This window comes from Artemia franciscana, chromosome 15, assembly GCF_032884065.1.
Source record: "Artemia franciscana chromosome 15, ASM3288406v1, whole genome shotgun sequence".
Lineage (NCBI taxonomy): Eukaryota > Metazoa > Arthropoda > Branchiopoda > Anostraca > Artemiidae > Artemia > Artemia franciscana.
Genome location: NC_088877.1, coordinates 24174091 through 24197788, shown reverse-complemented (window position 1 = coordinate 24197788; position 23698 = coordinate 24174091). Strand labels below are relative to the sequence as shown.

Genomic DNA, 23698 nt, shown 5'->3' with positions numbered 1-23698 from the left:
AAGTCAATTTATTAGCTAAGAGTTTCAAGCAAGGATTTCAAAGAATTCCTGTTGGTGATTTATGTTGTTTGCTGTGACTTAACAGCTTAACAAACTGCATGTTGGTAATAATGTCATTATATAAGAAGTACTTTTTCAAGTAAGGATATTTTTTTTTTTTTTACTTGTTTGTGATGACAAGGAACAAGCATAAACGCAAAATAGAGGGCCGATTTGGATGATGAAAAAGGGCATCCATCTTCAATGCATAACCAATAAATTGTGGTTCAATCTAATCATTATTAGATGGTTTTCCACAAATTCTTGCAATTGTAAGAGTTTCAAAATATGGTAAAATTTATTGATAAGATATTGGCTAACCTGAAGGGCGAAGTTGGTATTGCTGTATTGTTTGATTGGACAGATGCATATGGGAATGTAAAACACAAAAACTTCCAAGAAATTATGCATAATAAAAATTTTCCACCTCTGGTGATCTCAATTATAAGAGATTTATTATGTGATCATTCCTTTCAAGTACAGATTAATGAAATAATGTCTGTAAGAAAGCAAGTTAAAGATGGTCTCCCACAAGGAACTGTCATAAGCCCTCTTTTATTTACATTATATATTTCTGAACTAAAACTTAGAAGCCAGTCAAAACATGGAGAATTTGCTGACAATCTTCTTGAGTGGAACAGACATAAGAATATAACTTTACTCCAAAACATCATTCAGGAAGACATATATGATGTGTGCCTGTTTTCTAAAGCTTTTGGACTGTCCATTTCTATACTAAAAACAAAAGCAATTGTGTTCCATAAACAACAAGTAACCCTTCTGAAACCCTTAAGGTTAGAGGAGAGTGAGAGAGTCTATGAGCCATCAGTTTGGCTACTGGGCATGATTCTTGATTAAAATAGCAACCATATTTAATGATGTTGAGAGTAACAATTTTCAAACAGCTAACCATCCCAAAACAACTTGCAGGATCTAAATGGGATCTTCACCAAAGTTGATTATTGACTTTTACAAAACATATATTTGATCTGAATTGGAATATGGCATTCAATTTCTTACAAACATTCCTGTTACTTTGTTCAATACCCCTGAGACACTCCAAAATTCAGCCATCAGAATTGCTTTGGGGCTCCACAAACATAATGCAGTGATTAAGCTCAAAGAGCTATCTGGACTACCTGCTCTGAAAAACATGGCTTCTATATGGAGAAACTGCTACTTCACAAAAATATAAACATATGGCAAAATTCATGCAGTTCTTCCCTCCACTTTTGGGAATCCTGCTAAGCCCAACACCTACTATCTTCTTTTAGCCATTATCTAAAAGATAACCAAAAATTGGAAAAGTGAATGTATGGATAGTTACCCTTTTCCAAAATCTCTACCATGGGAAATGGTGGCTCCTGAATGTCATCTTCAGTTAGTTTCTAAAGACAAGTCACATTATTCAGATCAGTATGTCTGTCAACTCTTTGCTAATAAGATATCCTCATACTTTCCTGAACATATTCTAGCCTTCACAGATGGTTCAGTAAAAGGATCAAGAGCAGAAGCAGGGGTGTGTATTCCTCATGTTTCCTTGAATATATCAGCAACTCTTCCATCCCAAACTTCCATTCTGCCAGAAGAGTTATTTGCTATACATAAAGCACTTGAAACTATGACCAGACTAAATCTTTTGTCAAAGAATGTGTTAATCCTTACAGATTCAAATTCTGCAATTCAATTAATAAGAAAAATAAATTATGAGGCTGCTGATTCAGATTTAAAATTAATAAGAGATGATCTAAAAAGATTAAATAGATGCAGTATTTTTGTTTGCTTCCAGCAGATTCCTAGTCATAAAGGATTGATTCATAACATGACTGCTGATAGGCTAGCAAATGAAGCAGCAAATATTGACCCCCAGCCAGAATCAAAATTAAAGAACCTACAAGATATTATGAAATGCCATGGACAAATAAAGTGTCTACCATTTCAAAATTCCCTATTTTGTTCTAGAGAAGACACAGTGTGGTACTATAGACTAAAATCAGGATATCTTTTTCTGAATTCTGTTTGATTGCAATGGAATTTATATCATTCACCATTATGCAGGTGGTGTTTAACAACAGAGGAAACTCCCCAACACATATTTTTTTATTGCCATATACTAGCACCCAAACTAATAAGATTAAGATTGAAGAAATGTTTGACTCCATTATCAGCTTACAACTACCTCCTAATACTGAAAGGCTGATTTATAGGGTGATGATCCAAATTATGAAAAAGACAATGGAAAACAAGCTAATTTATTAATGAAGATCTACTGTGCAGAAGAGAGCAAGAGTGAGTAGGAAGAGCAGTATTGGTACCAGCTAGCCTCTTGGCCTTAAACTACAGGGGACAGGCAGCTCAAGTACTTGCACTTCCCAAAAACCAAATAGAAGGGAAGAGAGGATGAACAAGAAGGATTGTTAGTGCCATCTTGCAGTCAAAGGGGTGAAAGGACTGTATGCAGTCTGTATACCCTCATACAAATTCTGGAATTGGAATTCTTCAAAATTTCAGAAATGCACTTGCAGATTTTAGAAACTTCATGAATTGGGAAAAGGCAAAGTTGTGAAGCTGAATATACTTTTCAAGTATATTGCTTAGGCTGTGCAGAAGATCTATTTTTCAAGATTTGGTAAAATTCTAGTTTAGTGACTTCTTGCTAACTTGGAAAGTGGTTAGGTTAGGAAAATGAAACTTTTGAGGATGGGTCTACAGGCTAAAGTATATCCTGGGAAGGTATTTTACAGTACCCAAATCCACTCCTTCTCTCTCTGGAGGGCCCTAAAAAGTTAATTTATCAGAATTTAGGAAATGCATTTGCATCTTTAAAACCTTTTAAATTGGGATTGAGCAAAGTTGTGAAGCTGAAAACAATTTTGTTTTACTTTATTCAAGCACAAGATCTATTTTGCAGGGTTTTACTTTTATAACACATATTTTTAAGGTTATCAAAGGTCAGGACCTTCTAGAGGGAGTATAGGTAGGTGCTTCAAAAAAGTACCTTCCTGGGTCATACTTTAGCCTCTAGACTCATCCCTGAAAGTTTCACTTTCCTAACCTAATCCCTTTCTGAGATAGCAAGAAGTCACTAAACTACCTTCCTAACACAAGGGTTTTCAAAAATCAACAAATCTCAGTGCCCTCTAGGAAAGCAAGAGCATGTGGATCTAGGTAGCTTTCTTCAAAAGTACCTAAACCAAATCACTAACCAATCAACTAGGTCAAACCAACTCAGTAGCTCTGTCCATCTCACAGAGTGAGTCAAAAGGAAAAGGGCTGAATAGTCTTGACTGAAAAGCCTGTGTAACTGCTGAAAAAGAAGAAGATGAAGTACCTTCTCTAGACAAACTTTGCTATGTAGAGAAATTCAGAGCTTCATTTCCCTAATCTAGCCTAGTCCCTTTCCAAGATAGCAAAAATTAGCTTGTCTAAGATCTTACCTTACTTTTTGAAAAGTTTCAGAGGCCTATTCAACAAACTAGCCTACCTAAAACTTTTCCTTAGGCCTCAAATTAACCTTAACCTAACTAGCATACAAGGCCTATGGTATCAAATTTAAATGCTTATCAAATATGTTACAAAATGTTTGGCTAGACCTACACTATTTCATTTAGCCTAGTTCATTAAACAAAACAGGACACTCTCACATAGCTAATTTTTCCAGAGTATATGCATACAAATCTTTTATTTAGCCAACCAGTATTATGAGCTGATGAGACCAGCTAGATATAAGAAAACAGTTCTTACTCTAAAATATGCAGAATGATCATAGTTAACACATTCTGAAGAGGGGGAACCTTTATCTCCACTTTTTTCCAAGTTTTCTAAGAAATTCAGGAATTTCTCAGTCTAGCCTATATCCTATTTACAGACCATATAAGCCGCCCTCACCCCTTATTGTGCAAAAATATACCAAGAATTGCATTCTAAATATCCTGTTCCAGTTCCAAAATTATAGGGAGGCATATGGGGTGCGTTTGTTTACTTGTCCGATTACTAATCTGATTAATCCAAGCGTTTTTTTAGACACATATGACGTCAGAGGTTAGTCGGATTATCCCCACAAACGCTCAGGATTACTTGTCCGTGGGCTGGCACTTTATAACCCCCAAATAAAAAGATTATTTGAGGATTGTGACGTCAATGCTATATCTTTTTTTAAATGGATAAACATGTGAAATCGTTAAGTCTAGAGAAAAGACAAGGAAACTGTAAATAATAGAAATAATCTTAGCTTTTCAGTGACCTGTAAGTAATATTATGCATATTCCTTAGTATCTAAAGGGTTTTTGGTGTTCTAGGCCTGTCTTGCATAGGCTAAGCTTCATAAGGAGTCAGAAGAAAAGTTTTTTTGTTATTAAAAAGGTTGATTCTTAGGGAGGCAGCTATCACATTGGTGAGTTAGTCAAATGTTATTATATCAAACAGGCATAGTTTCTAAACCATCCTATAATTATTAGTTGGAAAAAATATAGAATGATTAGGCCAATACCTATAGCCTTTTATATAGTCTATGTTTGTTGAGATTGCTATTTAAACTGGATTTTTAAGATACAGTAGGGGTAAAATTTTACTTTAGCTACTTTTGGCTAGCTTTGAAAGAGGTTAGGCTAGGAAAATGAAACTTTCAGGGATGTGTCTACAGGCTAAAGTATGTCCCAAGAAGGTATTTTGAAGTACCTACTTCTACTTCTTTTCCCTCTAAAGGGTCCTGAAATTTTTGGGTGCCTTATTTTTTGGTTATCAGTTTCTTTTTCTCTGGCCTTAGACAACTCCTGTTGATTGAGCAGAACTTTAAGCCATAACACTGTTTTTTTCTAATTCTAGAAATAATCTTTTATGCCACCTCATTATAGGTTAAATATATGGCTCATATTATTTATTCTCCATGAATTTTTGTTTTATTTGATTTCATTGATGTCAGTTGCTTTCTGTTAAAAATACATTTATATTTTTTTTACATCAAGCTTCTTCTTTTGTGAAAAAATTTGAACTGTTTTTCTTTTTATATATTGTATAAAATGTAAAGGAATACCTGGCCCTTCATTTCACAGATTCAACTGAAAGTATTTGAGGCATCTTACATCAAAATTCATTTGACACATTTTAATGTTTTTTTTTTTTAGATGACATAGGACACCATTAAAGTTTTGCATTTGCTTTGCTAAAAATTGTCTTAAAAAGTGCCAAGTTTAGAGAGTTGTGTTAATATTTTTCTGGCTGATGAGTATAATTTTTTTTTAAATTCCTTCTGTTTAAAGAATTTTAGAGAGATTCTGAGCCAACTGTGGGTATATCGTTGTTACAAATAATTTTTCTCAAATGGGCTTGTGGAAAACAAGTGGAACATATAATTTCTCTTTTTTTATTATTTCAAAACCAGAATATCACAAAACTAAGCATTAATATTGCTGATTGTACTTTAAGTAAATACAATCCCTGATGGAGTTTTGTTGATACCTGTTTAAAAATTTATTTGTCTTAATGAAATACATATTATTTGTGGGACAGCAATGAGCAACTGTGACTTGAGTTATTATTTTTTTTTTTTCAATATTTTCTTTTTTCCAAATAATTTTTGTTCTCTGGTGACATTTGTGTTCCTTCCTAAGTGGCTGGCACTCTAGGTTGAGAATCCTTTATCCAAAGGGCACAGGTTTAATTTCTGGCATTAGCAGTTTATTTGGTTTGGGACGAAGGTCAGTGATGTAACTCTGTAAGTTCAGCCAGAATTGGCCCAAACTTAACAGGTTACCTAGAGAAATCTGGGGTCAGTAAGCAGGAAGGACATGCAAAAGCATAGGATGACTGGCCCCTAGCTTCCTATTGCACTTCCTGTCTAAAGGATTACCTGGTCCTTTACTAGGCTTCTGACTTAGCCATAGGAGCTTTCTTTTAAACCCATTAAATATAAGTACAAAGGAAGAAATGTCAGTAAGGTGGTCCTTCCTTTTCAATGAATTTTTGATGTACAGACAACAGTGTAGGTCATAAGAATTGGCTGGTGAATGTTCTGCAAGGTTTAAAAATTTAGGGCAATTGCTCAGGTTGGCAACTGAGCACAAAAGTAAAATTTTGTGAATGGTTTTTCTTTGTGAATGTTATATTTATGTCATGTCCAGAATTTTAAAGTTAATCTTCATTGTTTTTTTTTAATTTCCATGGCCCTAGGACTTTAGTGTATTAAAACCTACCTATGTCCATCCATTTTCTTTTAAACAGAGAGGAGTTCTATGTTTCCTAGCTTCAATAAATTTATATGCAATTTTGAGACCAGGGTTACAAAGTAGGTCAAAACTTGCAAGTGGAACTATGATATGACTAATTAATTTGTAAGAAATGTATATCAATTTAAAGATTAAAAAATTATGTAGAAAACAAACAAGACAAATAAATAAAAGTATCCCTTTACAACCATTTAATTAAGTGTAACAAATGTAGATTATCCCTAAGATTGAAATGAACAAAGCTTCAATTATGAATCTGTTTTCTTTAAACAGACTGAAGGGACAAACCTCCAAGCTATGACAAATTCAATCTCACTTTTGATCTCTTTCCTTTTCAATAGGAACTTTCTTTGGATTTTTTTTCAACTAAGTAAAAACAGTAGGGACATGATCAGGTATAAGTGACCTTCCACTAAGCCTACATACCCAGGGGAAAATTGTGCAGCTATACTAATAATTGGTAAATTTTTTGTTGTTCATATGTTTGATTTACAAATAAAGTGAACATACTCCTTGATGCCCTTTTTTATTTTTTACAAACATAATAAGTGCTTCAAGTACAAGTTTTTGAGCTCTTGAAAATGACCAAAGTATACTCAAATAGTTTTTGGGTATAAGAAAGCTTAAAACATTGGTCTCAAACTTACTGTTTCATTATTAATCCATTTTTTACATGTTGTATAATCTATGAGCACTGATTTTCCACAATTAGGTTGGATTAATAAATTTTACAATATTATGCTGTATTTCTTCTTCTTTGATGCCAAATTTTCAATTAAGGTATGTGTTTTTGGTCATTTTTGACAAAATAATGTATGGTTTTCACTGCCAAAATTTGTTAGGTTAAGTAAGGTCAAGAAGTGCTTAAACTTGAACTAGCAAAATAAGCAATTATTATATTTGTAAAGAACATACAAAAAGGCATCAAGTGGTATATTCACTTTATTTGTAAATCAAAATATGAACAACAAGAAATTCACCTCTAACATGCCTAATTTGCAAACATATAGCCCAAATTATATATTTCCAATGTTTGCTGCCACCTGTTACTTGTTTTTCCAGTTCTTGTTTTGCCACAGTTGCCTCAATTAACAGGTACAAGGGTTGAGGGATAGATTGGCAGAATCAATAGAAAATATGTAATTTCAGCTATAGATTTCCATATTAGGAGGGTTGGGGCTAAAGTAGAGCAGGGCTGCATGCAGAAAGCTATAATTATTATGTAAATTACAAAGAATCATCTTTTTTTAACAGGTTTTCTTCTATAGGTCTACAGGTCCTTCTCTTGGCTTATACCACATCAAGCATTATATAACCAAAGAAAAATAAGTAGCAAAAAGCTATATATACATAAGCACATGTTATTTAACAATGACTTCTCTAGTGCTTAACTATGACCCCTTAGTAATATTAACAAGAAACAAGGGTAAAACTGGTGCAAACAGTATTACTGGCTTTCATATAAAGTGAATATACCACTTGATGCCTTCTTATATGCTCTTTATAAATATAATAATTTCTTCTACTGCAAATTCAGATTTAAGCACTTTTTCACCTCTTGACCTCTTAAAAATGACCTATAAATGGAGTCATTACAAATCTGTAATAGTTTAGAAACAAATTTGGGCTATATATTTGCACATCAGGGGGGTGGGGGTAAAGCATAGCATATATTATATACATAAACTAACCATTGCTGTTTTTTTTTTTAATGTGTTTGTGCACATCAAATTTTAATGAAAAGAGAAATCACCAGTGCAACAGCACACACATAAAAAAATTCAAGCAATGGTTAGTTTACATATTTAATATATGCTACACTTTACCCCCACCCCCTGATGTGCAAATATATAGCCCAAATTTGTTTCTAAACTATTACAGATTTGTAATGACCCCATATATAGGTCATTTTTAAGAGGTCAAAAAGTGCTTAAATCTGAACTTGTGGTAGAAGCGATTATTATATTTGTAAACAGCATTACAAAAGGCATCAAGTGGTATATTCACTTTATATGAAAGCCAGTAATACTGTTTGTACCAGTTTTACCCAATGGTAAAACTGGTGCAAACATAAATAGGTAACAGAAAAAGTGAAATTTAGTGTAAATGACAATCAGGAATTGGATCAAGGGGGCCAAAAACAGGGCTATATAATTGGAGTTCAAAGAACGTGGTGATTTTTTAGTGAAAAAAAAAACACTTCCCTGGCTAATTTAGGACTTTGAATTAATTAGCCTACCAAAATTTTCCTATCCTATGCAATTGAAATAATTTTCCCTTTTCAGAGCATTAAGACAATTTATCACAATAAAAAATATCCAAAGCATCTTGAATGGAATGACTTAAAAAGGCAAATGACAACCACAATTTGAAATCTTATAATTAAACTTCTGGCCACACAAATTGTATTAGGCTACCCAGCTCTAAAATAATTGCTGAAGCTGTATTTGCCTGTAAAATTTGAAACAGGCCCAAAGTCCTAGCCTCTTCGTTGTCAAAACTTCACATAGCATTAAAACAATAATTACACGTGACCAATGTTGTTATTATTCGCAATTAATCTTGCCGTTTTAAGTGACACGTGGCCAGACAAGTATTTGTTGCTATCTTTTAGGGGTTAAACCTCGATTAGTAAAAATCCCATTGAACAAGTAAACAAACGCACCAATGGGGTTTGTTCAGTGTTGCCACATAATGACCGTAAAAAAACGCCCTGGGATTTTCAAAATAAGCCCGGACAAGCCCCAAACAATTTTATCGAAACAATCCACTTTTGAGACTTCACTTTATAGTGAGCGTGTCCGAAAGCTTGTTCCACGGAGAATGCTACATCTGGATGCAACATTAATGCTGAATTTACAGTCCGAAAGCTATTCTCATCGTTTTTTCTTTAAACTTCAGGAAGAGTCGTAATTTTGTTTATCTCCCATCAACATTTGCAGGGAAGAAGGATAAACCTACCCAGCAGACGGGAACACTTGACTTTATTTTGCCGCTTTTAAGTTTGAAATATAAAAGAATTACCTTAAGCTGTATGGCAGCTTAATATTTTGAACTCAGGTTTTTTTTTCTGAAGCTAAGCCTTTGCATTGAAAATCTTATGGTGCGAAAGTGAAACTGTCTACTTGGAAACAAATTCGTCCATGGAATTCTCAAACTCGAGACTTTTGAAATCAAAGAACATGTGCTCAGACGTATGATCAAAGTTGGACGATTTAATTGTAACTGCTGCTATTTTAGATGAAAGCAAAATAAAAAAGACAAAGGGGCCATTTCCCAGCCGAGCCCTCGAGGCAAATCTTAATATGTTAGTATTCCTTACAGTTTTAGTTTTCCCTCCAAATTTACACCTTTCAACAGAGTTGCCGCCTCTCCATACCTTAGTGAAAGCTATAGCCCTATACAAATAAAGCCACTTCCCCATGCCCTATCTCCCTAATAAGGGATAATTTTTTTTAATTTGTCACTAAATGTTATATTTTCTTTATGTTCATCTATTTAGAAACCTATTTTGAAGCAAGATTATAATCTAAAAATTACCTTAAGCTACGTGGTAAGCTACTTAAGCTACGTGGTTTTGTTAGTAAAAAATATACGCAACTTAAGAATTACCTTGCGTAACAAACTTTTATATTCTTATATTTTTATTTTGGATATGAGGGGTTTTGTCCCCTCGTCAATATCTCGCTCTTTAAACTAAATCTTAACTTTTGTCCCAATTCTTTAAGAATGACCCTGAATCAGAAAGGCTAGAGAATAAATAGTTGAAATTACTAAAAATACTTAAGCAAAAAGAGTGAGATATTTATCTCTTCCTAAATACCCCGCTCTTTATGCTAGAGTATTTTTAGAACCCCTAAAATGCCTAATAATATCTGTTCGTTTTAAGTTTTAATGTTACTCCTTACTTTCAATTGAAAAACTTGTTCTTGCTTATTTTTTCATTATTTTTTTATAGTAATGCTAGAAAATCCCGTGCCCTTTTCATTGAATTACTCTTCCCCCATGACATATTTATCCAAGGAAAGATCCTCCCACATAATAGGAAAATAGGGGGTGTTTCCCCCTATTTTCCAAAATAAGGCAAATTTTCTCAGGCTCGTAACTTTTGATGGCAAACATTAAATTTGATGAAACTTATATATTTAAAATTAGCATGAAAATTCGACTCTTATGATGTATCTTTTAGCATCAAAATTCCATTTTTTAGAGTTTCGTTTACTATTGAGCCGGGTCGCTCTTTACTACAGTTTGTTACCACGAACTGTTTGAAATGTCTCTATTCAATAGTTGTAACTAGCAATCTGCCGTAATAAATAGTTCTTTTTGACTCACTTTACTTAGCTTCTTCTTGTTTTTTAGTGAATCGTAGGGTATAGTTAAATTTTTCCTTAAATCCATTCGCTTTCTTTCCTCGAAAGTTTTGTAAAAGAATGAACTTGAAAAAAAAATATTATACTTTTGAGTAGAAAAAGCCCAAAACAAGCCGAATTAAAAAACAATACGCCCAGTTTCCCGCCCCAAGCCCGCGAAAAAAAACGCCCGCCCCAGCCCAGAGAAATAAGCCACCGGGGCTTAAAACAAGCCAATCTGTGTAACACTGGGTGTGTTCCAGATGATGGTTTTTCAGTAACTGCAGTTACTACTGTACTGCCCATTTTGAACTGCAGTAGAGCCAGTGGGAACGGCACAGTAAGCTGACTAGCAGTAGCGTCATTTTCAAATTAAATACACGTGTTTAAATTTAAGGGACAGTTTAATGCAGATTAGTATAATTTTTTTTAATTCCTTCTGTTTCAGAGCATTTAGAGAGGTTCTAAGCCAACCATGGGCATTTGGCTGCCACAAATGATTTTGCTCAAATGAGCTGGTGAAAGATAAATAGAACATATAAATTTTCTCTTTTTTTATCAGGCTATTTCAAGACTAGGATATCACAAAGCTAAGCATTCACATAGCTTGATTGTATCTTAAGCAAATGCAATCACTGATGGATTTTTGTTGATACCTGTCTTAAATTGATTTGTCTAAATAAAATGGGCCTATAGCATTTACAGGATAGTAGTGGGACAACTATAGCAAGTTTTTTCCAATATTCTATTTTTTTCAAATAATTATTGTTCTCTTGTCAAATTTGTGTTCCTCTCTAAGTGGTAGGCGCTTTAGGTTGGAATGCTTTGTCCAAGGGGTAGGTTTAATTCCTGGTATTGCCAGTTTATTTGGTTTTGGATAGGGGTTGGTGATATGACTAACCTCAGCTAGAATTGGCCCAACTTTAAATGAGTACAGGTGGAAATCTAGGGACAGTAAGGAGGAAGGTCATGCAAGAGCATAGGGTTGCTGGTCCCTAGCTTCCTATTGTACTCCTTGGCTAAAGGGCCACCAGGTCCTTTACTGGCCTACTGACTTAGCCATAGAAACTTTCTTTCAAACCCATTAAATATAAGTAAAAATGAAGAATACCAGTATGATGGTCCCTCCATTTCCCTGAAATGTGGATGTATGGACAAGAGTGTGAGTCATGAGAGATAGCTTGTGAATGTAATGGGGGTGAATGTTCTGCAAGATTTTAAAATTTATGACAGTTGCTCAGGTTGGCAACTGAACACAGAAGTATAATTCTGTTATTTGTTTTTCTTTGTGACTATTATGCTTATTTAATGTCAAGTATTTTAAAGTTACTCTCCTTTATTTTGTTTTTAATTGCCATGGCCCTAGGACTTAAATACAATAAAACCTACTTATATCCATTTATTTTCTTTAAATAGATAGGAGTTCTATGTTTCCTAGCTTCAGTAAATTTAAATGTAATTGTGAGACCAGGGATTACAAAGTAGGTGAAAACTTGCAAATGGACCTCTGGTATCAATAAAAATTTGTAAGAAATGGATATCAATTTAAAGATTAAAACAAGAGCTCATATGGCACTTGTGACAAGGCAAGAAGAGCTAAGAGCCAAGAGATCATATGGTATGAGCTCTAACAAAATTCTATGAATCAATAGATTGATTTAAAAAGGAAAATAAGAGGCTTAATGCCAGTCAGGATTTAAAATAAGAGCTCTGAGTCACAATATCCTTCTAAATATCCAAATTCATTAAGATCCAATCACCCACTCATAAGTTATAAATACCTAATTTTTTTCTAATTTGTCCTCTTCCTTTAGCCCCCCAGATGATCGAATCTGGGAAAACGACTTTTTCAAGTCAAACTGTGCAGCTCTCTGACACGCCTACCAATTTTCATTGTCCTAGCACGCCCAGAAGCACCAAACTCGCCAAATCACTGAACCCCTCCCCCCAACTCCCCCAAAGAGAGTGAATCCAGTACGATTGTGTCAATCATGTATCAAGGACATTTGTTTATTCTATTCACCAAGCTTCATTCCAATTCCTCCACTCCAAGTGTTTTTCCAAGATTTCCCCCTCGAACTCCCCCCAATGTCAAAAGATCTGGTCGGGATTTGAAATAAGAGCTCTGAGACATGAATTCCTTCTAAAAATCAAATTTAATTAAGATCCAATCATCTATTCATAAGATAAAAATACCACAATTTTCAGGTTTTCCAAAAATTCTGGTTTCCCCCTCCAACTTCCCCCAATGTCACAGGATCTGTTCAGAATTTAAAATTAGAACTTTAAAGCACAAGATCCTTCTAAATATCAAATTTCATTAAGATCTGGTCACCCTTTTGTAAGTTACAAATACCAATTTTTGATAAAATCACCACATTCCACCCCCTTTAGACTTATAAGTAAAGTAACACTTTGTTTTACTTTTACCACATATTCTCCAAATGCTTTGCTTCCTCAGCATGAACGCAAATCCAGCTCGCTTTTGATTTGAGGATAGATGTTGGGCTATAAGAAGTAAGTATGCAAAATCTTCACTGTTGCATTATGACCTTGATGAACCAACTTTGGGGGAGTTCAAGCCAAACAATGAGATTGCAGGATTAGCTAACTACAGCAGTCTTCTGGTTCCATTAGCTGGAAATCTTGAACCATCGTTTCTTTTGGTGCTCTGATATAAGAGACTGTCCCATAGCTAAAAATAGGCTCATTTTTCTTTGGGTTTGCTAGTAACTTGTAAGTAAAAAAAAACTGGTGAGTTTGATGTCCTTCTGTTGACTATCCTTGAAGTCTTAGAACATGTTGGTCTTTCCTTTCCCTTCAAAGACCTTCTTCAGGAATGCAGGCAAGGACTTGATACTCATCTGCAAAAATATTAACAAACAATATTTTTATTTTCATTTACAAGAGACATGCCAATGAATCAGCATTCCCGTTTTTTGTCCACTCCAACTATGAATATCAAATTGGTACTTTTGGAGTGCCAGTAATTAGTGTGTCAAGCAAGCATTGTTGCTCTGAGCCACATTCAACCAGCAAAGTGGGTTATGATTAGTTTCAATGGTTAACTTCCAACCTTCAAGGTAGTACCAAAAACTTTCCACCCTCCCCCTATTTTAATTCCAAAGCTTCAAACTCCAATGTCAAATAGCACTGTTTCACTGGCAATAGCTTCTTACTTTTATTTGTAATGGGATGCTCCTCTCCATTGCATTGAGTCAGGACTGCTCTAATCCCTGTATTCAAAGCATCTGTTTGAGGCACAAACTCTTTTACAAAGTCTGCACTGCTCAGGACAGGGGCAGTAGTGATTACAGTCTTCAGGGCCTTGAAGGCTATTCTCGGCTTCTGAAACAGCATAAAATGGCTTGTATTTCGTTTTGGAAGAAGATCTGTCAGCAGCAATGCAACTAAATAGAAATTGTGGACAAACTTTTGGTAATACACAGTGATGCCAAGGAATGACCTCACTTCATTTTTTGTGGTGGGCTCTGGAAAGCTCTTCATAGCCTTAACCTTGCTTTCCAGTGGTGTGATTTTACCATTTCCTACTTTGTGACCCAAATACTGAACTTTGTTTAGATAAGATAATATTTATTTTCAAAAGACTATCACAAGCTCTATAGAGCCGAATTCGCTTTATATGTCAGTAAAAGCTAAGAAAAAAAAATTCAAAACAGTACTTAAGTCAAACACTTAAAATTAAAAGGAATTAAAAAAGCAAAATCATCAGATTTGTTAAGTCTGAACTTGAATTTTTCAGGATGAATGCAAAGACCAGCAGCTGCTATCCTAGCCAAAACCTTCTTTAAATGTTGCTTGGGATATTCCTAACTATCAGAGAATATTATAAGGTTATCAAGATATGCCCTTGCAAAGCAACAAAATCCAGTCAAAATCTTATCCTTGGCACATTGGAAGATTGCTGGTGCCCTCTGAACACCAAAATGAAGTACTCTGAACTTGTAGAATCCAGACTTTGTTTGGAAGGCCGTCTTTTCCATGCTCTCTGGTGTAAGTTCTACTTGCCAGTAGCCTTTGGTAAGATCTAGAACACTGAAGACCCTTTTGTTACCTACATCCTCCAGCAATTCATCTATGCACAGAAGAGGGTAGGCATCAAACTTAGATCGCTGATTTTGACCTCAGAAGTCCAAACAGAAACAAATGCTTCCATCCGGCTTAGCAACCAAAACAACCAGAGAACACCAGCAACTTGAAGTTTCTATGAGACCCCAGGCCTTTGCATATATCCACTGTTACTTAGCTAGCCTTCTGAGCCCAAGGGTTTCTTCAGCGGTATCCATGTAACAATGGCAGATTGTCTTTCAAGCTTTTTTGACGTATTCTGGTAGGCTATATAAAGCTTCAAAATGATTGAATATTTGATGCCAAACAAATATTGGACGCCCTTGTCACTTAGTTTCTCTATGTCAAGGCTTCTGAGTATGTCAGTCTTCAGCTTCTGATTATTAGACTTCTGCTTCAATTTCAGTTTGGTGACATCTAGTTTGTAGTCTGAACCAACTTCAATGCTTTGGAAACTTTGAATGTCTTTTAGACTTGTTTGCCATCTCCAGTGGATCAGGAAATGATCAATTGGATTTTTGACAGTACCATCTGGGGATTTCTAATTGCATTTGTGAATATCTCTATGCTGAAAGATCATACTGCCAATCAGCAAATCCTTCACCATAGAGAAACTGACAGTTCAAACTTTATTTTCGTTTATTGTGTCAAGTATGTTGTGACCCATCACTTCAGGGCAGTAAGATCTGTCTTCACCAACCTTTGCATTGTGGTCGCCTGCATTACAGGGACAAAATTTTTAGGAGATTTATAGAAATTCATCAAAAATGTATTTTCAGGCTAAAAAATATTTTTGGGAATGACCTTAACAAGTTTATAATCAGGTCATTTGGAGTACTATGCTAATAGTGGATTTAAATGTGAATTAGGATAAAATTTTGAAACATTGCTAGATTGGGTACATTAAATTAGTGATAAATTTTATTTCTCTTACAGGCATAATCTCTAGGACTGAATGATTCTGTTGCTAGTAGGAATAAACAAAATACTAGTTAACGTAATGAAATAAAAGGCTGAACACAAAAAAAGTTACATCTTGAGCATCATATAATTTATTTATTCTTTGAACATCAAGAGGACATAAAAATGAAAATTTTTTGCCTCCTGGGCCTATCTTAAGTTTTATCATATCTGAAAACTACGTTTTTCCCAAAAATCTTCCAATTGTTTGAAAATTGTGCAGTTGTTAGGGTAAAAGTCAGTGTTTTCCCTAGCTCCTTTTCATACTTGGTCAGATGTCGGAAGTTTTCTGTTGGCCACACAAAAAGTTATCACAAAGGTCTTATGATCCTAGTACATGATGCAATCCCTGTAAAACAAGGACTGATAACAAAAAATCTATTATAAGGCTCTGATTCAAACCTCTAAATGTGATGGTAACCCATGCAAGCCCCCAGGCCCAATTTTTGAATGCAAGCAAATTATTTAAGATCATCCCATAGAACATTAGAACCATGTTGGCTCTTTTAGAAGCAAAGCAAGTCCTTTGCAAATATGAGAAGTTTGGACTTGATATAGACGCCATTTTGGAAGCTAGGTGGAAAGGCTGTGGCGAAAAGAAAACGAGTAGTGACATCATGGAGTGGGATGTCAAGTCCAAACTTCTCGCATTTGCGAAGGACTCGCTTTGTTTCTAAAAGAGCCAACATGGTTCTAATGTTCCATGGGATGATCTTAAAGAGTTTGTTTGCATTCGAAAATTAGGTCTGGGGGCTTGCATGGGTTGTGCTTAAATTTAGAGATTTGGATCCAAGGCTTATCATTGATGTTTTGTTAGCAGTCCTTGTTTTACAGGGATAGCATCATGTACTAGGATCTTAAGATCTTTGTGATAACTTTTTCTGTGGCCAGCGGAAAGCTTCTGACATTTTACCAAGTATGAAAAGTAGCTAGGGAAAACACTGACTTTTACCCTAACAACTGCACAATTTTCAAATAATTGGAAGAGTTTTGGGGAAAATGCAGTTTTCAGATATGGTAAAACTTAAGATAGGCCCAGGAGGCAAAACATTTTCATTTTTATGCCCTCTTGATGTTCAAAGAATAATGAAATTATATGAAGCTCAAGATGTAACTTTTTTGTGTTCGGTATTATTTTATTATGTTAACTAGTATTTTGTTTATTCATACTACCAACAGAATCGCTCAGTCCTAGGGATTATGCCTGTAAGAGAAATAAAATTTATAACTAATTTAATGTACCCAGTCTAGCAATGTTTCAAAATTTCATCCTAATTCACATTCAAATCCATTATTAGCACAGTACAGCAAATGACCTGATTATAAACTTGTCAAATTCATACCCAGAAATATTTTTTAGCCTGAAAATACATTTTTAACAAATTTCTATAAATCCCCTAAAAATTTATCCCCTCCCCTTATTCTATAAGGAACAGATTGTACCTATACTTATTAAAACATAAATATTTTTGATATCCTTTGGATTTTATAGATATGTGATATCAGTATTTTCACAGAGAATTTTCTAAAAGCCCACCCCAAATTTTGTGTAAGACTGTAAACATTTCAGTGAAGTTGGCACAGAACACCAGATAAAAGTTACATAACAAAGATGTCCAGCTGAGTAGTTTTCTAGGTAATCGATAGATTTAATGCTTCTTCTTGTCTGTCTGCAGTTTATTCCAAAGATGTTTTCATATAAATAATGCTTGTTAAAAGTAAACTGTTTCAGAACACTTGATCTTTGCAAAATAAATTCAAGAGAATTAAATATTACTTGTGACTTAATAAGAATCATAAAAGTAATCTTAATGTCATTGTTATTAGTAGCTAGTTTTAAATCTATGATTGTTCAGCATATATTGTTTAATAAAAATGAATTGATTGTTTGAATAAAATGATCACTCAGTAAACAGGACAACACTGTCCTCAAACATACATTACCATCATTATGAATAGCATCAAATCGCGTTTAATACTGGGCTTGCTTTTTAACGTAGTTTGTCATTTGTATTATACCTATTGTATGTGGGAAAGGCAGCCCCACAAAGCCGGGAAAATATACTCACTGATCATTTGCATAACAGTATATAAGGGGAGTCTACACCAGAATCAAACAAAGGCTAATGTTAATACAGGGTGAGATATCTTTGTAGATTAGCCCCAAGAACCAATAGGAAAGTTTTCTTTCGAAAAAGTGTCTAAAAAGGATATCACATGGATCAACATTGTTGAAAACAGGAAACTTCAGAGCATCAAGCTAGAACAACAAGGAAAATTACATTTTTTTTCTGAATAACCATTGTTGAAAATCCTGAACAGGACACTTACTCCCTGTAGCTTGAACAACAATTGGGAACTGAAAAATCATATATATTTTAAAGGCTTTGTTTAAAAGCTAATTTTTAGACATAAACGTTTTTTTAACTGTATATCAAATACTGGAAATTAAAGACCAATTAATAAGTTACCTTTTGGCGCCCTATCAAGGGCTCAGAATGGAACTCGCCTCAGTAGCGATTAATAACTTTGAAAAAATCATAAAAAAGTATCAAGTGATGTATTCACTTTCCTTCTAACTAAATTCTATGAATATACATAAATTTGCCAATTTGCTCAACCTTTGTTTATGGCCTTTCTGGTTGTCCACAGGCTCTTTTTCTGCATTGAATCCCTTTACTGTCCAACAGATTCTTCTTTGAGTTCCTTTGTTTTTTCTAACGATTTTTCCCAACTATTCATCCTTCGAACATATTTCCCGCTTAATTCTTAATCCTGTTTAATGATTTGTTTCATGTATTCTGTGATTGGGCTATTTTAATGCGTTCTTTATTTCTTTTTAGAGACTGAGAATGCCAAGACAGAGACTGAGGGCTCGATAAACACCATGAACCTTCCAGGTGGTAGTACCATCTCCGTTTTTCATTTTGCTTGAAAGAGATATTTGATTCTATCTCTTTTGGCAAGAAATTCTCGACTATATTACTCTGTTTTTAATATTAATTGAATCATATTAACGAATTAATCTCTTTAATTAACCAAATTAATCCTTATAATTCATTATTTTTTATCCACTAATTTAATTTCATCTCTTTTGATTTTTGTATGAAATTTAACATTTAGCTTTTATGAGTTAAGCTTTCATTAGTAGAAAGCTGAATTTTAGACTTTAGTGTTACCGCCCTCGATTTATATTTAACTGTTGATAGATTGTGTGTGTAAATAATAGAGTTCTATGCTTAGAAGTTATATATTTCTTCGTCCTTTCGGGTTTTAAATTTACCCGTCATGGCGTGACAGATTTAAATTTACACTGTTAGATTCCCTACCTATTAGATGTTACTTATTTGAAAGCTGAAAATAAAAAGTGAATATTGAAATTTTTTCACCCCGTGAGTGTCGTTTCAGTTTGTTGTTTCTAAATTCAGAATTTTTGTATTGGTGGATTCTAGGAATCCATGGCTCCTGTTAGTTGAAAAAGTAAAATCTAAATCAAACAGCGGATTCAAATACAAGTAATTGTAGTTTATGATAGTTACGCCAAAGAACAATATTGGTAGCTTATAAATGTGGACCCTGGAGTGTGTTCCTCCAAAATAATCAACTCTATCTAGTATTTGGCGATGATCTGTATTTTCTCAAGATTTTTAATTGTTTTTTTCTATCAGGAAGTGAGATCAGATATTTATTACTACACTTATTTTATTAACTACTTAAATTAAATTGATTATTCTTATTATTATAGTTGAAAAATGCCAAGTATTCATAAGTGCTAGATGTCGTTGAGGTTTCTAGTCGACACTAGCGGCAGTTGCCACTCTTGTAAGTTTCCATACTCTTTGAGGTAGCTTACAACAAGACTAATTTTGGATTATCTATAAGTTAGTGTGGGTTTTAAAAGTTGCAGTGGCGGGAGGTCTTGGGTGACCTGTTGGGTAAAACTCTCGTCTCAAAGAGCCTTAACCCATTTCACTTTCACACAATTGATTAACCATTACATTTGACAGGCAGTTGGAATTGACTGTTTCTCAACGTGGCACAATCCTCTTGGATTAGTTGAAAATCAGCTTCCCAGTGAGCAAACAGTTCTACAATGGAGACAAAACCAGTATTCAATTGAAGAAGAGTGCTGGAAAAAGATTATAGAATTCTCTTGGGATATATCTCTATTGCTTACTGTATTCCTGCCATCAAGGTAAGTTGTATTTTGCTATAGTTTAATCCAAAACTGACTATTCTCTGTATACGTGAGCATAAGCTATCTGGGAAGTTTGCTCTGTGGGTGGAGGCTATAACCCGAAGTCTTTGTTCCTTGTGGGGAAAAGGCAATGGTAAAGGATGTAGAACTAAACTTCCATAGTCTAAACCAGCAGTGCTGATCCCCATGTTATGATCCTTCAACTAGCAGGCTCGTGGTGTACTGGGGGGAGGTTTCTACTTACTCTGTTTGTTTTTATGGCTCAATATTGTATTAACTTGTACAATAAGAAACAGCTGGGGATTCCTTTGCTTTGTGTCCTCTAGTTATAGAAACTGAAAACCTTTTAATGACTGTAATGTGTCCGTTTTCTAATAGAATGTATATATGATTCCTCGTTTTTATATGGCTGTTTGCTTGATTAAGGGTTCATTGCCTGGAGTCACATTTGTTTTTTAACCTTGCACATTTTTTTTATTACTCCATCTTAAGGGTGTTTCACCCTCTTTTTGTATAATATAGGCTATATATAAATTGAACTGAATTGAATTGTGTTAGTCTGTAGCAAGCTGCAAAGTTCTGATGCTTGGACTTATTTCATTTTAGCAACAATTTATAACCTACCTTGTTTTTCTACAAAGATTGAAATGCTGCTTTTTGTCCTCCAATATTATAAATTAAAAATCCCTGAATTAGTCTGGCATAAATAAGGTGCAGTAAGCATGCCTTTCTGCTTAAAATCTACTGTTGCAAGGCGGTGAGGGCCCCTAAGCTGCTAGTCATAGATTTAAGCTCTTTTCATTGTTTTAAAATGTCAAAATTTCCAATTTTCTCTGCTAAAAGGTATCTGTGGAGAGTGTACCAATTTTTGGATCCTTGCCCTTGGAGTTGTCAATATTATTTATCACGCAGGACTCATTTTTTTTAATCTTCCAAGCATTGTGAGTTAAATGGTTGTCCAAATGTTTATCTAACTCCAAAGAGAACTAAGGACTTAGCATGAAAAGCAGTGAGACAAGAGGGCTAATTGCCCTCTTGATGCACATTTTTCCGGGCTTTTGGTCATTTTAATAAAAAAAAGCGTCGCACAAGGCTGCTGGAGGCAGGTGGGGTGCTTTGTGGCAGTTGGCTTCTCTCCAATTGGATTCAGCCCCTAAAGGTATTAAAACTTAGGATATATAGTCCAATCAGCACATTTCCAACTTTTACAAACACCTGCTCTTTGCGATAACCCTTGAGAAAAAATAGTACTGGTGGGGAATGGGTTTAGGGCCTTGTATTAGAACCTTTAGTTAGACAAATTGAAAAAATTCTTTTATAATTGTTTCAACAAGTCGTAGTGTTTCAACATAGCTGTTGGAATAAATGTACAAAGCCTCTGTTTTACACTTTGTTATATTTTAATTTATTTCGATGATTTTCAGATTGGGAAATATAGATGTTGCAAGTAAAGAGGTATGGCTTTTAGTTCAGCCCCATCTTGAAAACTTGTCCCATATTCCTAAAGCTCGCTATTCCTTTATTTTATTTGATACCCTCTGGACGAACTACTAGGGCTGAGAAAATAATAATGGGCATGACCCCAAGGGCCGCGTTGTTGGTGCTTCAATCAGATAAATTGAAAATGCTAGAATAAATTTTGATTCGCCATGACGTAAAATGAAACATCTTTCTAACAAAATATATCTACAAAACTTCCGTTTTATGCCCTGTTATATTTAGATTTATAGGGGTCACTTTCAGACTTAGATTAAATAAAAAAAACTAGTTTTTTTTTAACTGAAAGTAAGGAGCGACATTAAAACTTAAAACGAACAGAAAATACTTCGTATACGAAAGGGGCTGCTTCCTCATCAACGCCCCGCTCTTTACACTAAAGTTTGACTCTTTCTCTTAACTCTACTTTTTAAAACAGTAAAAAACTTTAGCGTAAAGAGCGGGGCGTTGATGAGGAAGCAGCCCCTTTCATATACGAAGTGATTTCTGTTCGTTTTAAGTTTTAATGTCGCTCCTTACTTTCAGTTAAAAAAAACTAGTTTTTTTATTTAATTACGTAAAGGATCATTTTTTTTTGCTGTGAAATGTCTTTTGGTGGATGAAAGTTCATGTGGTTCGATAAAATCATCAATTGTAACACTTGCGAATTTTATTTTTTTAGGTATTCCTACATGCATTGTATAACTAGTTGCGTTGAAAGCCGTAAGCTTACTGCAGTTTTTTCCTTTTTTTTCTTTTTTAGTTTTTTCATTTATTTATTTTTTAATTTTTTTTTAGTTTTTACTTTTTTTTAGTTTAAATTTTTTTTTAGTTTTTACTTTTTTTAGTTCTAACTTTTTTTAGTTTTTACTTCTTTTTTAGTTTCTTTCTTTTTAAGTTCTTTCTTTTTTTTAGTTTTTTCATTTTAGTCTGAGTTGTTTCTTTTTTTTTGTTTCTTCTTTTTTCAATTTTTTGCTTTTTTAGTTTTTTTCTTTTTTCAGTTTTGTTACTTTTTTTAAGTTTTTTTCTTTTTAGTTTTTTTTTACCTTTATTAGTTTTTTTTTTAGTTTTTCTTCTTATTTTCTTATTTTCTCCTTTTTATTTTTTAGTTTATTTCTTTCTTTGATTTCAGTTTTATTATTTTTATTTTTTCTTTTTTACCTTTTTCTTTCTTAGTTTTTTTTCTTTTTTAGTTTCTTATTTTAATTTTTTAGTTTTTAGTTTTCTTTCTTTTTTATTTTTTTCCTTTTTTTAGTTTTTTATTTTTTGTAGTTTTTCTTTTTTTAGTTTTTTTCTTTTTCATTTTTTTTCTTTTTTAGTTTTTTTTTAGTTTCTTTTTTTTAGTTTTTTCTTTTTTAGTTTTTTTTCTTTTCTTTTTTTGTTTTAATTTTTTAGTTTTTTCCTTTTTTAGTTTTTTTCTCTCTTATTTTTCTTTTATATTTTTAGTTTTTTTTAGTTTTTATTTTTTTAGTTTTTTTTTAGTTTTTTTCTTTTTTACTTTTTCTTTTTAAGTTTCTTTTTCTTTTTCAGTTTTATTCCTTTTTTCTTTTTTCTTTTTTTCTTTTTAGTTTTTCTTTTTTAGTTTTTTCTTTTTCTTTTTTTTTCTGTTTGCTTAGTTTGTCTTTTCTTTTTAATTTTTTCCTTTTTTTTATTTTCTTACTTTTTAGTTTTTATTTTTTATTTATTTTTTTTCTATTTTGGTTATTTTTCTTATTAGTTTTTCACTTTTTTAAGTTTTTTCTTTTTTTTAGTTTTTTTTCTTTTTTAGTTTTTTTCTTTTTTCTATTTCTTTTTTTAGTATCGGATTAACGACGCTTCTTGACTACTAAGGTCCCTCTGTCGGCCCTGCAGTACATTCCTGCAGCATGATTCGATCTCTGGGTCCCGTATTACCAAGCCAAGGTCAAACCCGCTACGCCACCATAGGACTCTTTTTTTTAAGTTATTTTTTAGTTTTTCTGATTTTAGCTTTTTTCTTTTTTAGTCTTTTCTTTTTTTAAGTTTTTTTTTCTTTTTTAGTTTTTCTTTATTTTTTTAGTTGTTCTTTTTTTTTTTTTTTTTTTATTTTTTTTTAGTAGCTTGGCAGTGGAACATCATAGAGCTTTTTAATGGCTCATTTTAGAGAAAATTAAAATAAAATTAGAGAAAATGGGACCGCGAAGAATGTTGTATTTCCACAAGTTTTACGCAGTTAAAAATTAGCACCTTGCATACATGTTTCTTTAGAGTGGGGGGGGGGGGGTAGGCTTGTGACTCAGAAATAAATTACCAAAAGAAAGATTGTCGATGTATTTACAAGAGCAAGGCGAAACTGGGCTTGTGCCTGAAAGAGACAGTAAAAATTTGCTGGATCTCCCAGG

General features: G+C 33.6%; 1 protein-coding gene and 1 long non-coding RNA gene across 6 annotated transcripts in view; one reads left to right on the top strand and one right to left on the bottom strand.

Annotated features, from left to right (window-relative positions):
* Positions 1 to 4076, bottom strand: part of LOC136036222 (integrator complex subunit 15-like) — a 46208-nt gene extending 42132 nt beyond the window's left edge. For 2 of the 5 annotated variants that reach the window (XM_065718316.1, XM_065718319.1), the window contains exon 1: positions 3950 to 4076. The gene's annotated coding sequence lies outside the window, so the exon portion shown is untranslated. Of the gene's footprint in view, positions 1 to 3636; positions 3658 to 3927 lie in introns of those variants that run through there. The other 3 variants (XM_065718317.1, XM_065718320.1, XM_065718318.1) reach the window with 3 other exon arrangements.
* A 12925-nt stretch (positions 4077 to 17001) lies between these two features.
* On the top strand, positions 17002 to 23288 carry LOC136036223 (uncharacterized). Its single transcript, XR_010619667.1, has 3 exons — positions 17002 to 18567; positions 19672 to 19859; positions 23137 to 23288. It is a non-coding gene; the product is annotated as an uncharacterized LOC136036223 (long non-coding RNA).
* The last annotated feature ends 410 nt before the right edge of the window (positions 23289 to 23698 follow it).